Below are 16,503 nucleotides of genomic sequence, written 5' to 3' on the forward strand. Positions count from 1 at the left end.
TTTGTAGATATCTACAAACACTTTATTGTGTATAAAGGAAATCCAAAATTTTTCTATTTCTCTATAGTCTCAAGATGTTGAAGTGAATGGGAATTGCATATGAAAAGGCTTAAATCTATTTTCACTCAAACACCATGCTTGTTTTAATCCCTAGAGAAGGGAGGGGGTGTCTTAGGGGGCAATTATCTTACCTAAGATAGCCGTGTGATGTTGATTGATAGGATGATAGCCAACTAGGATACAATAGCAAGCTCTCAAGTAAGCTAAACCCTATTGAGGATAGTGCCTTTTGCTACATAAGAATGTGATAAATTCAACCTTAAGTTTGTAGCTAACACATCATGATATACACTAAATAGACGATTAAATCACAATAAGTGAATTGATGCTTGTGATAAGTATAACTTTAGTATTGATTTCTCTAAACAATTTCCATTGAGCTTGTGTGCCAAGGTTTGTGAAGTTCAAGAGATTTAGGGAGCGAGTGGGAAGGGGAGGTAAATTCTCCCAATAACATGTAATGTTGGAATTTCCTAAATTGAATGGCCATGGATTATACTAGACTTGCTTCCTTATGTTACCATGGCAATCCAAAGTAAGCTCACAATTAAAATAACCATAATAATAATTTATGTTGTTGAAAGTTCTATAGGTCACTCTAGGGCTTGGTGGCTCTACTTGAAAGATTCTAAGGCATTGAGATTGCATATCATGTTGGCTAATGCTATACTCAACAAACTATTAGGCCATAGAGTATAATATAGGCATATGGTAAAGCACAATTGAATTTATCGGATGGATAAATCAATTGGTTAACTCTTATTAGGACTCTCACCCATCTTAAAGGGTATACAAGATACTAACTAAAGGCAACAACCCGGCTTAGAGGGATTGAAAAGAGATTGGTGAAAGACCAAATTGGTAGAGATGGTAGAGACACCATTCAAACTTCTAGAATCCCAATCCAAACTCTGACTACTCTCGATGAAAATTGTTAAAAAATCCATCACCTTAAATATCATCTTATGGCTTCTTATGAAAAAGCTATGATACTTTTCTTTTTTTTGTTTTATTGTGAGAAAGGCAATAATGTAAATATTGAACTAAAAAAAGTTACAATGTAGAACTTAGAAACCAATAGACTTTGAGAATCAGCCAAGAAAAAACCTTAGGTAGACCATAAGAGCCCCTCCCCATGTAAGTAAATGGACTTGGAGGAGGGACTCATCCACTTAGAAGTGTCAGCCTTGCTCAAGTAGTAGAGCAGGTGGACCCTTCTCTAGCAAGGGGTGCAAATGTAGGTAAATGGAGTTGGAGAGACTCATCCACTTTGAAGAGATAGCCCTATGCAAGTAATAGAGCAATTGGACCTTTCTCTAGCAACAAATGGTGCAAATGTGCGTGTGCATGTGTGTGTGTGTGTGTGTGTGTGTGGAACATGATAAAGGTGAGAGAAAGTCATTTCTCTTGTGAGAGAAGATAGTGACTTATTGCTCAATGCTACATCATATTAACTTGATGGAGTACATGAAGTATCACCACTTTTAGACATACTTCATGAACCACACCAAGTTCTTTTTTTATAGGGGTCCATGTTAAGCACCATGTCCACACATACCTAACTTTGACTTAGTCGACTCACTACAATCATTTTGACTTGCGCATGATTTGGCCCTAAGGTTTGCCTATGGGTGCCACAATAACACCTTTCTTTTCTATTTTATTTCAATAGAAATTTACACTTTCAAAGAAGAAAAAAATCTCATCTTCCCTTGTAAAACATAGAAAGTGACTTACGAAACTTCACAAACCCAACTTACAAATTTTGTGCTTGCTTGAGATGCTTGAAGCCAACTTAAGATGCAAATGTGTGTATTGTTGACAGCAATATCAATTAATTATTTACATTTATTAAAAAAAGAAAAGTGGAAGAAAAACAATCCAAATCCCAGCTTTATAGATTAACAGCTATAACTTCCATTATCCATATACCGTTATGGCTTTACTGTACTTTTATTGAGAGCTTCAATGAGGGGATTTTAATGGGCCAACAGATCCTACCACGTTAGCACATGGGACAAACGTTTTTAATCTGCAAAACTGACACACTACCCATGGGCCATGATTCTACAATCAAAGAATTGTCCATTCCTTCAGCAGTTTGAACTTTGCACCATTCGTAAATGAGTAAGGCAAATCCTTTACCAACTTCATAGCACTGCAGGACCAGATTCGAATGCCCTGAGTCAATATCTCAATATATGCAATAAAAACGACCATGGAAGACACCACATGAGAGACAAACGTTGAATCATTAACATACATCTGAGTCCTTGAATCTCTCAGTAGTTCAAATCTCCATGACAATTTCTGATGCTCGAGGAGCCATGAGGGGCATTAGAGGCATCATTGGTTCACAATTCAGCTGCGAAGGCTTACACACACCACAGCCATAGCTGTGCACAAAGGGCATCTCTCTTAAATCACCGATGAGTAGTGCAAGTAAACTGCATGAGCTTCTCACTTTTGAGAGCGTAAAAGCATGGATGATTACACAAAGCATTGTATGCAGCCAAATTTCTCAGACTTCCACCGATAAGAGAGATGCCCATCAGGAGAGAGGCCTTTGCAGCAGTGCAGTGATGATAAAGGCACATGTGGGTATGGGGCTCTGTGTGTCATATATTGGCCATTGCAACGCAGGTGTCAGGAAATGCAAAAGACCCTTTGCAACATAAGAAATTCAATCAGTGTATATGGCCGTCGTGGCAAGAAATGCAATGGCCATTGCAACCAAAGAAATGCAATGGATGTGTAGGACCAATGCAACACAACGAAATGCAAAGGTCATTGCAGCATAAGCAATGTAATAACGAATGTGCAATACGGCCATTGCAACACAAGGGAAGGCATAGAATGCGTTAAGGACGGAGAAGTGGAGATTGATGGGGCGGTCATTGACCCCTGACTGAAGAATGTGTAATATGGCCACTGCAACATAAGAAAGTGCAATGAATGTACAAAGAAGTAGGGGATTGATGGGGTGTCATCGATCCCTGACTGAAGAATGTGTAATATGGCCACTGCAGCATAAGAAAGTGCAATGAATATACGAAGAAGTAGGGGATTGATGGGGGGTCATTGATCCCTGACTTCGAAATACTCTCGGTTCTTGAGCACGATGTCATACATGTGCATGGTCTTGAACTTGCGGAAGTCCCGAGGGAGGGAGATGAGGTGGGAGCAGGAGTAGCACCTGTGGAACTGGAGCTTGTCAGGGTCATCGTTGTCCGGGTAGTGCTCCCAGCCGAGCATCAGAAGCTTCTCCTCGAGCTCATCCATGGAGGATATGGCCTGGCCTGTGGGGAGGTACACCAGCATCTTCCTCCTCCCTGCATACTGAGGCTCGGTACCCACCCCATCTATGGACTCCATCATCAGGGGGTTCTGCACCAGCTTGGCCACTCCATTCTTGAACACCCACACGCCCGCCATATTTATTTATGTCCCTCAAGGGCGGATGGTGGGTGATCTTCTAAGTCTAGCAATGGAAGTACCTCCTTGCAAGCAGTTCACATTAGGAGAGGGGCAAAGAAAGCAGCAGAGATTGCGCGTGGTCGCAAGATAGATGATTATGAGACAGAGAGAGAGAGATAGGGCGGGTTGCTGGAGCTTTTGAAGGTAGGGAGCAAGCCTCAACCATAACCGAATAGAGATGGGGGGTCTCTGCCTTGCTGTGCTTTCTGGTGAGTGGGTTACACTGCACCACAGAGAGAGAGAGAGAGAGAGAGAGAGAGAGGAGTCAGAAGAAGGTGGTGCTGGTTTGATTGTGGCTCGGTGTGCATGGACTTTAAATCTCTCTCTCTCTCTCTCTCTCTCTCAACTATGCTTCCATGTACTGGGAAGGAGGAGATCGATCCCACGATTACTTCATTTCTTTTATTATGCGACCCTTCGCCTCCTCCTTTTCCTTATTAGCCCTAATGTGAACTCTGCAGACCTTGCAAGTTCCCACACGTCTCATGGTGCCATCAGGTCACCCACTCATCATCCAATGAAATAAGCACGAGATTTAGGCTCTAGACATGAGCATGCTGCATGATATTTATGTTCAAAGGGAGGTTTTAGTGCCCATGTATGTGGCCATCCCTGTTACTAGTAGCCATCCCCGTTACTAGTAATGTAGTTCATGTATTTTGGTTTTAACGTGATGGCTTGTTTGATGTGATTTGTGATGTGTAGATATAGTACATACCTTAGTGTTATTGTTGTACAAGTAGAAAATGTGAGAGATAGGTATGGTGCATGAGGGTGAATATTATTCTTATGCATTGGTTTGATTTAATTGGGGTTGTAGTGAGATGTTGAATGTGTTGCACTTTCCCTTCCTTCGTGGAACATGGCTCTTTGAACCTTTTCTTTGAAAAGATTTGAAAAGGGAATTAATTGTTCAAGTCTACTGTTATTCTACCCCTTTCTTTTATTAGGTCTATTGTATAAGTAATTCCAAGATGATTAGTTAGGGTGAATTAAGAGATGACATCATTAGATTTATGACTTGTTGTGGCCCTTTCCATAATCTAATTGACAAATATTGATCTCTTACTTGAAGAATAGAGGTCTTGCATGTAAAAAGAAATGCATTTTGGTAAAGGTGTCTGCATCCATTTCTCAAATTCTCTACCTTTATCATGCAAATGGTTAGTAAATTTTTGTTGTTGGTGTTGTTGATAGCCAAAGTTAGCATAGAGAATATGGTAAGGGGGTCTTATTGGGGCTTATTTTTATGGCATCTCATGCCGAAGCATTCATTATTCATGTACTACCAACTAGATCTCATGTATTTTGATGGTAGGTGATCTCCTCCACAATGCATACATTGCACTTTTTGTCGATAAGGTCTTCCAAATCTTTTCAAATCTTTTCTTGTGCCTAATTGAAAGGGCCCTAGGTCTTTTCAAATCTTTTCAAATCTTTTCAAGTCTAGGTCTAATCTTGTGCCTAATTGAAAGGACCTAGACTAACACCAATTGGAGGGACTAGATTGAATGACCTATAAATTGGCCCATGATGGCATGTAATCTAATAACTTTAGTCCTCCACTTAGGAAATTTTAACTAGTTTTACTGATTATTTTCAATGTGCTTGTACTTGTTTGAGACTATGACTTCCCATGAAGTAGAGTGTCATAGTTTTTTTACTATTAAATATATTGAGAAAGTCTCTTAATTTCTTCTTTATTTTCTCTCAACTCGTTAGATTGAGGGTGTCTCTCCCATCTTCACCTTGAGGGAAGATTTGAGTCTTGAAGGAAGACTCTAATGTTGCTCATGTTTATGATTATGTTTTCTATAAGACTTTCTAAAGAAATTTTGTTGAGTTTTTTTGGAGGAGCTTAGCTATAAGATTTGCCGAAATGAAAATGCTATTAGAGGATATTCCCCTTTACCTACGGTCTATAACATGATAAATCCCTTGTTTTTGTAACTATACCATTGCATAAAGTCCTTGATTGAGGACAAAACATATTTAACATATGTTTTTGATAGTAAAGACTATAATAATTTTCTATTACAAAGCGTGTAAGAGAGAAAAGTCTTAGACTCTTGAGAAATCGAATCCTAATATTTGGCTCGTGTTCAATCAGAATCACCATAAGTAATATGGGTTGATGATACTTATAAGGAGCTGCAAGGAGAAGAAATTCCTTTTGACATAAACATTGCCACCTAAGTTTAAGGATGCATGGTCGAACAAGATGTTGAAGCCTAGATCAAAACCATGGATTATTACTTTTTACTTCCTGAAACTAAAATTTTTAATCAATCCATAACTACACATCTTCATCTTACGTGTGAAGCCAAACATTGATGGAAACAATAATGCCAAGATAAGGTAGTGACTGAAGCTTCCAAAACTTGGAAGCACATTAAGGAAACACTAAAAGAGCAATATCTACCCCCATCTTTCGAGTCATCAAGATGTATGAATACTATAACCTTCACCACTTGAACTTAACCATGGAAGGATATTACTCAAAGTTTGTGAGTCTTCAAAAGTATACACCACGATGATGTCAACTCAATAGATTGTGAGGTTATGCCAAGAGTTGAATCCATCTTTGGATACTGATCTTGAATCAATGGTAGCAACAAACCTTGAGGATATTCTAATGCAAGCAAAGCCCATAACCAAAGAAATGACTCAAAAGGGTCAAAGGAACTGCCTTGTAAATAGCAACTATAGAAGGAACTATCCAAAGTATGGCACTAATATAGGTAATGCTAGAGAAAATGGTTGGACTAATACCATTACTCAAGGACAAACTAGGATATGCAACAAGCATTGCTACTAGTGTGGAAGGACTAGATATTTGAAAGCAAGTGACCAAAATTTTCCTCAGAATCCTAATCCAAATCAATCAACCAGGAGAGGCCCTAGAAACGATAATAATAACTAATTCTATGATCGTAGAAGAGTAGTCAGAGCTAGAATAATACAATCATGGGCCAACACGATGAATGCACCCTAGGCAATGAAATTAAAAGAGGACCCATACATGCTATTACTGAGAATAAAGGAGCAAACCACCAATACTCTATAATTCAAAATCCATCAAATTGTAAGACTAATTTATTAAAAAATTACATTGATTGTGGAAGTAATCATTCTTTTCTTGCATAAAGATTGTTAGAAAATTGGACTAGAATCTAGGAAAATAAAGAAAATGGTGGTAGAATTGGCTAGTGGAAAGGAAGTTACCTCAAGAAAAGTATAATTTGAGCTAGACAACCAAGTAACAAAAGTTGAATTCTAAATTCTACCTTTGGGATTCTATGATTGTACCTTGGAAATGGACTAGCTTAAGAAGAACAAAGCTACTCAATTTCTATGTGCCAAAGAGGAGGTGATCTTCTAAGACTTGGAATAGAATACCATGCAAACATATGGAAAAGTTGGAAGAACCAATAGCCAAGGCAAATGGAAAGGACTAAAGAAAGGGTATTCCATCTATATGATCCAATTAAATAAGGCCGAAATGACTAAACAAAGCACATTACTTTCTTAGGTAAATGATTCAAAGATGTCTTTCTAAAAGAGTTGACTCAACTACCCTCGAAATTGAGAACTTTGTCACAAGATAGAACTAATGTCTGGAGCTAAATCAATATCTAGATGATTGTACATGATATTCATACCTGAAGTCATTGAGCCTAAGGAAAAATTATGATCATTGATTGAGCAAGGATTCACTCACCCAAGTATTTCACCTTGGGGCATACTTGTTCTTCTCTAGAAGAAGAAAGATGGGTCTCTTAGACTTCAAAGGACTAAATCAAGTAAGGATCAAGAACAAGTATCCTACACACTAGGATAGTAGTTACAACTTCCTTGAGCTTATTGAAGTGCCCCTTCATGTGTTCAATTTTCCATATGCTTCTAGTGTTTTTCTTCAATATATTAGTTTGAGGTGTTTCTATAAGGGAATAATCCTTGATGAAGATTCGATATTATCCTATTATTCCCAAATATCCTCAAATTTTCTTTATCGACTTAGATATAAACTAATCTAGGATATGTTTCACTTTTGCCAGGTCTACCAAGATTCAGTTGGTAGAGATAATGTATCCTAAGTATTCAATTTTGTTATGCTTTTCTTGGCATAGACTTGATTCTCTTGGAGGGTTTGTAATGTTATCCTTAGATGATTTTCATGGTTCTTTAGTACCTTAGAGTATATCAATATAACTAACAAAAAAACATCTACATATGACTGAAATATATATTGCATCAATTGACTGAATATTATCAAGTCAATTTGAATGGCATGCATGACCATATCTAATGCTGAAGGTAATATCTTGTTCCTTGATTTGAATGGCATGAATGACCATACCTAGTACTAAGGATAGTCTTTGAGATATCTTGTTCCTCTATTTGGATATGATAATATCTTAATGTTAAGTCACACTTTGAAAAGACCTTTTCTTCATGCACATAGTTTAAAAGTATACCAAAACTCCCAACCTTCACCCAACCATTTCATTGATGTAAGTGGACTAGCAATCCAAGGAGTAATGGTATAAGAAAGCAGACCTATAGCCTGCACATTAAGAAAGCTTAAACCCTTTGATTCAAAGTACACTAATCATGACCTTTATGATCTATGCCTTAAAACTATGGAGACACTTTCTATTAGGAGGAAGGTTCAATCTAGTGATAGATCATAAGAGTTTTAAGTGGATTTTCACCCAAGATAATCTAAATATGAGAAAAAGAAGTAAATAGAAACACCAAAGCAGTTTGATTTTGAGATCAAATGTCATCTAGGTAGCAGCAAGAGTAATATTTTTGAAAATTCCCAAGTTGAAAAGATTTTCTAAACAATATTTTCAAGATACCAAGCTTGAAAATTTTATCTATACTTGACAATCCTATCACTACAAGCGTATATGGCCATAGCGATGGATAGTAGCGAAGCTTTTTACTACAAGAATATAAGAGAATAGCGACGGCCATTTTCGATGCAAATTAGCGGCGTCGCTGTGTGATGCAAACAGTAATGGTACTCAGACGAAAAAAAGTGGGCCGAAACCCAAGAGCGACATTTTGCGCGAAAGAGCGAAAGAGGAAGTGAAAGAGAGAGTGAACTGCATTGTGTGTTTGTAAAATATCAAAAGGATAAATGCAATTTTTTTTTATTTATTCCCCTCCCCAGCCGACAGTTGTGCTGGAAGGGGAGGGGAATAGAAAGAAGCCAGAAGCTCCTTGGTGGGAGCTCGCAAGGAGTAGTGCCATGCGTGCTGACACGAAGGAGAGGGAGGATCCCCCTCCCCTCCCCTATTTAAACCACTGCGTTGCTGCCGCTAGGAAAAAAAAAGGAGGAGGACAGCATTATCATAAGGGTGACGTTGCCCAAAGCATCCGTGAGTGAAGGAGGGGAGGGCTGAGCTGCCTGTGCCACTTGAAGGACTGAGAAGGGGACGGACTCGCTGTTGCTGGCCGCCTGGGCAGTGGGATGCGACACCGTCGAGGGAGGGAGGAGCCGCCTCCATTGCGCCATCGAGACTGACGGTCTTAATCACCCCCCCTGTTGAGATATCGAGCTCCACTCCTGATATGCCAGGGTGACCGTTGTGCATTTATGTCACCGACTTGTCAGTTGTAGATGCGGTTGGTACACCGCCCATGAATAATAGCTACATGATAGCTATCCTTATCTACTCTAGTTCGTGGCTCAGTTAGTATGCCACCTTAGTTAGTTGAGTTTGGTTTGAGACCCATATATAGGGTTCTTCTATTTCTTTGCATGGGAGTTCTTTTGGCTTACAGAACTAAGAAGAGGAAAATTGTTTTCAGCCTCCACCTCTGTGTGTATTCCTCCATTGTGCAAGCAAGAAAGCTACAAGTGAGACTCCTTCCTTCTCTCCCACAATCTTGACATGGTATCAAAGCCTTGTTCGTGGTAAGGAGCTCAAGAAAGCAAGCCAAGCTCGCGGTGTTCTGGTAAGAGGAGCCGTGTTGCTTTCATTTTCTTTTTTGGGAGCAGATCTCTGCAGGCAGCACAGCCGGAAATTGCAAGAGTGCATTGTCTCAGGTTGAGACGCCCTTTGCGGTGAAGCAAGAGGGCAGTATATGCTGCGAGTAAGGGCTTTAGCCCTTGGCGACCCTATTTTTTTTATTTGAGGCCATTTCGGGGCTTTTTTTGGAGGCGGAAATTTTCTGCACGCACTCAGGAAAAGGCCCTGTTTTATGCTGTGCGACCACTGTTCTACAGGTCGGTGAAAAGTTACTGTAGAAATTGCATTGTATGCCTATGCGCAGAGACATTGGGAGTTACAGAATCATCCTTGTTGCCTGTTGATGCAAAATCGTCACTATGAAGTGACTATGTGGTCAAATACCACTTTCGTCAGTTTTGCAGATTAGCCCTTGTGAGGCTGAAGCTGTGTTCTTTGCAGTGACAGAACTTTTTGCAGTATTCTGTAATGGCGTCTGATTCTCTTTCACAGATTGTCACTGAAAAGCTTGACAAGAATAACTTCCAAGCATGGAAGTTTAGAATGATGAATTTCCTTATGGGAAAAGGATATTGGGAATTTGTTGTAGGAAATGAAGAAGAACCAGTTCTTCCTGATGTTCCCAATCAACAGCAAATGCAGGCGTTCAAAGCATGGCATGAGAGAGCCAGGAAAGTTATGTACTGGCTGTCTATCAGTATTTCAGACTCTATGATTGTGCATATTCAGGATGCAAGTACGCCAAAGGAGGCATGGGATACTTTGTCAAAAATGTATAGCACAAATACGCAAGCCAGGAAAATGCAGCTCAAGCAGGAGTTGCATAATGTGCAAAGAGAAAGTATGAGCATCAATGACTACCACATGAAGGTGAAGAAGATTGCAGATGCACTTCCTTCCATTGGGTCGCCAGTGGAAGATGATGATTTAGTTTCTGTGACCTTGAATGGTCTAGGAAAGGATTATGCACAGTTTCGGACATCCATTCCAGTTCGTGAAAGTTTTCCTGATTTTGAGGAGTTGATTGCTCTTCTAATTTCTGAGGAGCAGAGAAATGGTGGTGCATCTTCTTCAGGAGAAACTTCAAAAGAAGCTGTCTTCTACTCAAATGCTGGAAGAGGTAGAGGCAGAGGTAGAGGAGGCCGATTTGGAGGCCGTGGTAGAAATCAGAATATGCAGCAAACTCAAGAAAACCAGTCCTATGGAGGAGGACGTGGTAACTCTAGAGGCAGGGGGAGCCAAAGAGGTCGTGGTGGATGGCCAGAATGACATCATGAATGGAAAATTGCAACAAGAAAATTATGCATCTTCTAGTAGACAGGGTGATGACAGAAATGAGCATTTGTTTATGGTGCAGCACATGAACAATTCTGTGACAAGTGTAGAAGAAAGCAATGATGTGTGTGTGGTATGTTGACTCAGGTGCATCAAACCACATGACAGGTCATGCAGAATGGATGGAGGATGCAAGGAAAATGGAAAAACCAGGATTTGTGGAGACTGGTGATGATACTGCACATCCTATTGTGCAGATTGGAAAAATTCCTTTGTCTATGCAGGATGGGAAAAAGAAATACATGTCCGATGTATTTCATGTCCCGAATATCACCAAGAATCTGGTTTCTGTTGGTCAAATGGTTGAGCAGGGCTTGCAGGTCAGATTTAATCCTCATGGATGCTTTGTTGAGGATATGAAAAATAAAGGTCGCTTGATAGCAAAAGGAAAGAAGAAGGGCAGAATGTTTACGTTGGATGCAGACATGTCTGAATTGAGTGCAGCAATGTTTGCACATGGGACCGGTGTAGTTGCAGATATTGATATCTGGCATAAACGCATTGGTCATGTTAATGTACAGCGACTTAAATCAATGCAGGCCCAAAATATTGTTGCAAGATTGCCTAAATTCAAGGTTGCAGAAATGCATAAGGTATGTGAAGCCTGTCAATTTGGAAAACAGGCAAGGAAACCATTTCCTAGACATGTTCAAGAGAGTGAGAAGCCATTGGAATTAATCCACTCTGATGTGTGGACTACTAAAGCTGCATCTCTTGGAGGCTGTCATTATTTTGTCACTTTTATTGATGACTATAGCAGAAAAGTTTGGGTGTATTTTATGAAAAAGAAAAGTGAAGTTTTTGGGCATTTCAAAACTCTTAAAGCTATGGTTGAAAAAGAAACAGGCCTGCAAATAAAATGCCTAAGGTCAGATGGAGGGGGAGAGTACCTCTCAAATGAGTTTGCAAGGTTCCTGCAGGAGCATGGCATAAAGCAGCAATATTCGTGCAGTCATACCCCACAACAAAATGGAATTGCAAAAAGGAAAAACAGGCATATTGGAGAGGTATCTCGTGCCATGCTCAACGAAAAATACTTGCCAGATTTTTACTGGGCTGAAGCAGTTGCTACAGCAGTCTATATAATGAACAGGACTCCCACTGCAGCAATACATGGGATGACTCCAGAGGAGAGGTATACTGGTAGGAAACCAGATATTTCTCATTTGAAAATTTTTTGTTGCATTGCCTATGTAATGTGCCAGATGAGTTGAGATCCAAGTTGGATCCAAAAGCTGAGAAGTGCATCTTTATTGGTTACTCTCTGTAGAGCAAAAAGGGTATAGATGCTATAACCCTTCTACTCGTAAGTTTATAGTGAGCAGAGATGTTGTTTTTGATGAGATGAGTAGCTGGTATAAACCAGTAAATGTGATTGATGATGTAGATGCACAAAATGGTAATGCTGCACAGAATTCACAGCAGCAGTCACAAGATAGTAGTGGACCTGGGGCGTCCTCTAGCAGTGGTTCACATTCTTCGCCATGGACAGGCAGATTGAGATCAGGAGAATCTTCTCAAAGCAATGCAGATAGTGGTATGCAGGTATCACGAAAAGGAAAAGAGAAGGTAGATCAGCCCATGTTTGATGTGAATGCAGGTCACTCTTATGTGGATGGTGAATCCAGTGGCTCAGAACAGAGCATTGATGATGAGCTGGGTATTCCTTCTATTGTTACACCTGGAGTAAGAAAGACCATGGATGTTTTGAGAGTACCTGGGAGTGAACCTACTTTGCGCAGGTCTACCAGAGCTAGGTATCTCGTGGATAGGATGAAATATGATGGATTTACAGCTATTCACTATGCATATATGGTCAAAGTGATACAGGAACCAGAACCCACTTCTTTTGAGCAAGCCATGGGAAAAGAAAAATGGGAGAAAGCCATGGATGAAGAAATGGATGCCTTGGAAGCAAATTCTACATGGGAGTTGGTATCTTTGCCTAAAGGTGAAAATGCAATTGGCTGTAACTGGGTTTATAAGGTGAAGCACAATGCAGATGGTTCTGTGAACAGATACAAGGCAAGATTAGTAGTCAAGGGGTATGCACAAACATATGGCATTGACTATGAAGAAACATTCAGTCTGGTTGCAAGGATGGCAACCGTAAGAGCAGTCATTGCTATGGCTGCATCAAAGGGATGCTCTTTACATCAGATGGATGTAAAGAATGCCTTCTTGCATGGTGATTTGCAAGAAGAGGTCTATATGGAGTAGCCACCAGGTTATGTGCATGGTGTTCATCCCGAGTTTGTTTGCAGGTTGAAGAAAGCCTTGTATGGCTTGAAGCAAGCACCTAGAGCATGGTCTGACAAGATAGGACAGTATCTTGTCACTATTGGCTTTCAGATTTCCAAGGCAGATTTCTCACTTTATGTGAGAAAAACAGAGAAAGGTATTATGCTACTTGTCATTTATGTTGATGATTTGATTATGACAGGTGATAGTGATGAAGATATCCTTCATGTGAAAATGCTATTGAAGCAGAAGTTTGAGATGAAGGATTTGGGAGAGCTGCGTTATTTCTTGGGCATTGAGGTGATTAGATCACCAAGTGGGATACAGCTCTTGCAGAGGCAGTATGGATTGGACATGCTGTCCAAATATGGAATGACATGCTGTAAGCCTATTTCAGTTCCTTTGGAGCAGAATGTGAAGCTGAGCATAGATGCAGGTGAGCTTCTGGAAGACCCTACTATGTACAGACGCATAGTAGGAAGCTTGATTTATATGACTATTACCAGGCCAGATTTGAGCTATGCTATTGGATTGGTAAGTCAGTTTATGCAGGCTCCAAGGAAACCGCATTTGGATGCGGCTAGACGCATACTCAGGTATGTGAAGTCCACATTGCAGTATGGACTATTTTATGAGGCTGGGGTTCAGATACAGTTGCATGGATACACTGATGGTGATTGGGCTGGTAGCGTTTCTGATAGACGATCTACCAGTGGATATGTGTTCTCTTTTGGGAGTGTTGCAGTCACTTGGAGCAGCAAGAAACAACCTACAGTTGCCTTATCCAGCACAGAGGCTGAGTACAGGGGCGGAGCAATGGCTGCATGTGAGGTAGCTTGGTTGCATAAGCTACTTTATGATATGCATCAGCCTACAGATGGGCCAGTTGTCATTTATTGTGACAACATGAGTAGTATACACTTGGCAAATAACCCAGTCTATCATGCTAGAACAAAGCACATTGAGGTGCATTATCACTATGTGCGAGAGAGGGTTTTACTAGGTCTTATTGATCTAGTTTATGTCAGCACAGAGGATCAGGTAGCTGACATATTTACGAAGGCATTGGGCGCAGAGAAGCTGCGCAAGTTCAGAGACTTGCTTGGTGTGCAGGAATTGGGATTGAGCTCGAGGGGGAGTGTTGAGATATCGAGCTCCACTCGTGATATGCCAGGGTGACCGTTGTGCATTTATGTCACCGACTTGTCAGTTGTAGATGCGGTTGGTACACCGCCCATGAATAATAGCTACATGATAGCTATCCTTATCTACTCTAGTTCGTGGCTCAGTTAGTATGCCACCTTAGTTAGTTGAGTTTGGTTTGAGACCCATATATAGGGTTCCTCTATTTCTTTGTATGGGAGTTCTTTTGGCTTACACAACTAAGAAGAGGAAAACTGTTTTCAGCCTCCACCTCTGTGTGTATTCCCCCATTGTGCAAGCAAGAAAGCTACAAGTGAGACTCCTTCCTTCTCTCCCACAATCTTGACACCCCCCCCAAGCTTCTAGAAGCTTGGAAGCTTCCAAAGGGGGGACCTCTTTAACCCCCCTTCTTATACCTTTTATTAAACCCCCCCCTCCCCCCCGATTTTTATTCCCTTAAGCCCCCTTTCATCCCCCGTGTTATTGCCTCATCAAATTTTTCCCCCGGGTTTAAAATCCTCCTAACCCCCCTTTCACCCTCGTGCTAAAACCCCTTCCTTGGCATTTCGGAACCCCCCATGTTAAACCCTTAAGCCCTTCTTTTGGGATTATTAACCCCCTGGTTTTTTTTAAAACCTTATAAGCCCCCTTTTTCCTCTGGAAAAACTAAGGCCTCAAAGGTCTTATCACCCTCCATGTTCTATAAACCCTTAGACCCCCTTTTTGCGTGGATATTGGAATCACCTTTTTTTTTTTTGTTCCCCTCGTGTTTAAACCTTCTCTAACCCTCCCCTTGTGGCGTATTGAGAACCCTTTTCTCCAAGTTGACCTAAGGGTCCTTCGTCCTTACTTATAACCTTTATGGTTACTATATTCCCTTAGAGTTCTCTCCCGCACCTTGTGTTTTTTCCATCCCTTTTTGTTCCTCGTTTGAGCGAGTCATTTAAAAGACCATTAAGCCTTCCCCATGGCTTCAATGGGTCTTAATCGTAGAAGACTCTGAAACGCCCTTTCGAATTTCCCTGACTTCCAGAGTGGGAGCCTTCCAAAAAAAAAAAGCTACTATCGACAAGCGGTGCAAGGAAGCGACGGTGGAATTCCTAGGAGGAGTTGTAGAGCTGCTTCCACGTTCGAAAAACTACAATTGCGATGCCTCCTAAGAAAGTCCAAGGCGTAGCCGCGGGAGGGTCATCTCCCGGTATCCATGTGGATATCTCACCTCAAAACCAGGTTTTTCTTCTTGGCTTTAATTCGGTTTTAAGTCGATCATGCAAAGAGAAATTGTTAGGGATAGGATATATTTGTCCGAGTTATTTGTAATGAAGGAGTTTAGCTTACGTGAATGAATGATAATGTATAGAACTTAGTTTCCTTCGAATTGCATCAAGCATTATAAATTACGAGCAAGATTATCCATTTACTATAGTAGTATATTTTAGTTAAATCCTAAACGTATAGAAATTATATCTTGCACCATTAGTCTTATTCCTTTCGCAACGAATCATTGTAAATGATTAAATTCATGAAAGGTTTCTTTCGTTGCTCAAATTACTAGGAAGTTATCATTGCTAATTGCACATCTTAGCAAGGGAAATGTTTGTTATTTGGCATGAGTTCATCTGCAAGGGAAAAGGAAGTTTAAATTGAACTGTATTGACTGAAAAGTAAATTGTCATAAGGATAGCAAAACTGTGACAAGACGATTAATATTACCTTCCAAAAGATATCCAAACCAATCTAAACATAGAAATATTCATACCCTAAGCACTTGACTACTTTCCTTATTGTAGGGTCAAAAAAAATTCGTAAAGATAAAGAACTAGGGCTGTCCCCGAGATCCTTAAAAAGAAACCCTAGGCCCGTACGTCAGCTTAAAGGATCTAAAACGGATTATTCCATCGCAGGACTTGCGCAGCAAGTATGAAATCATTTAGTCTTGTGATTGATTCACAAGGAGAAAGGGTAAAAACCCTCAACAAGGATGGCAGATCCCTACGCAAGTTATCTTGCAAAAGGACGTATTTTTGGATATCCTTCTAAATAAGGAAAGGTGTAAACCGGAAACTAGCATATCTAAGGAACTTTAGGGTTGACCAAGTTGGGTTAATAAGGTACGTCCTACACCGGAATGTAAAGGATCTTGCCAATTTACAAGACACCTTTGGAACGAGTGCTGATACACTCAAAAGGGAAGAACACTTCCTTAGCAGTTTGCCAAACAACACGATTGATTAATGGAAATGTTTGTGCTTGCTAGAGATTT

General features: G+C 40.4%; 1 pseudogene; it reads right to left on the reverse strand.

Annotated features, from left to right (window-relative positions):
• Positions 1-2,367: 2,367 nt before the first annotated feature.
• On the reverse strand, positions 2,368-3,802 carry LOC148026689 (flowering-promoting factor 1 pseudogene; annotated as a pseudogene).
• Between the last annotated feature and the right edge of the window lie 12,701 nt (positions 3,803-16,503).

Source organism: Lygodium microphyllum, chromosome 13 (assembly GCF_053477565.2).
Source record: "Lygodium microphyllum isolate KBCC chromosome 13, Lygodium_microphyllum_v1.1.10, whole genome shotgun sequence".
NCBI classification, from domain to species: Eukaryota; Viridiplantae; Streptophyta; class Polypodiopsida; order Schizaeales; family Lygodiaceae; genus Lygodium; species Lygodium microphyllum.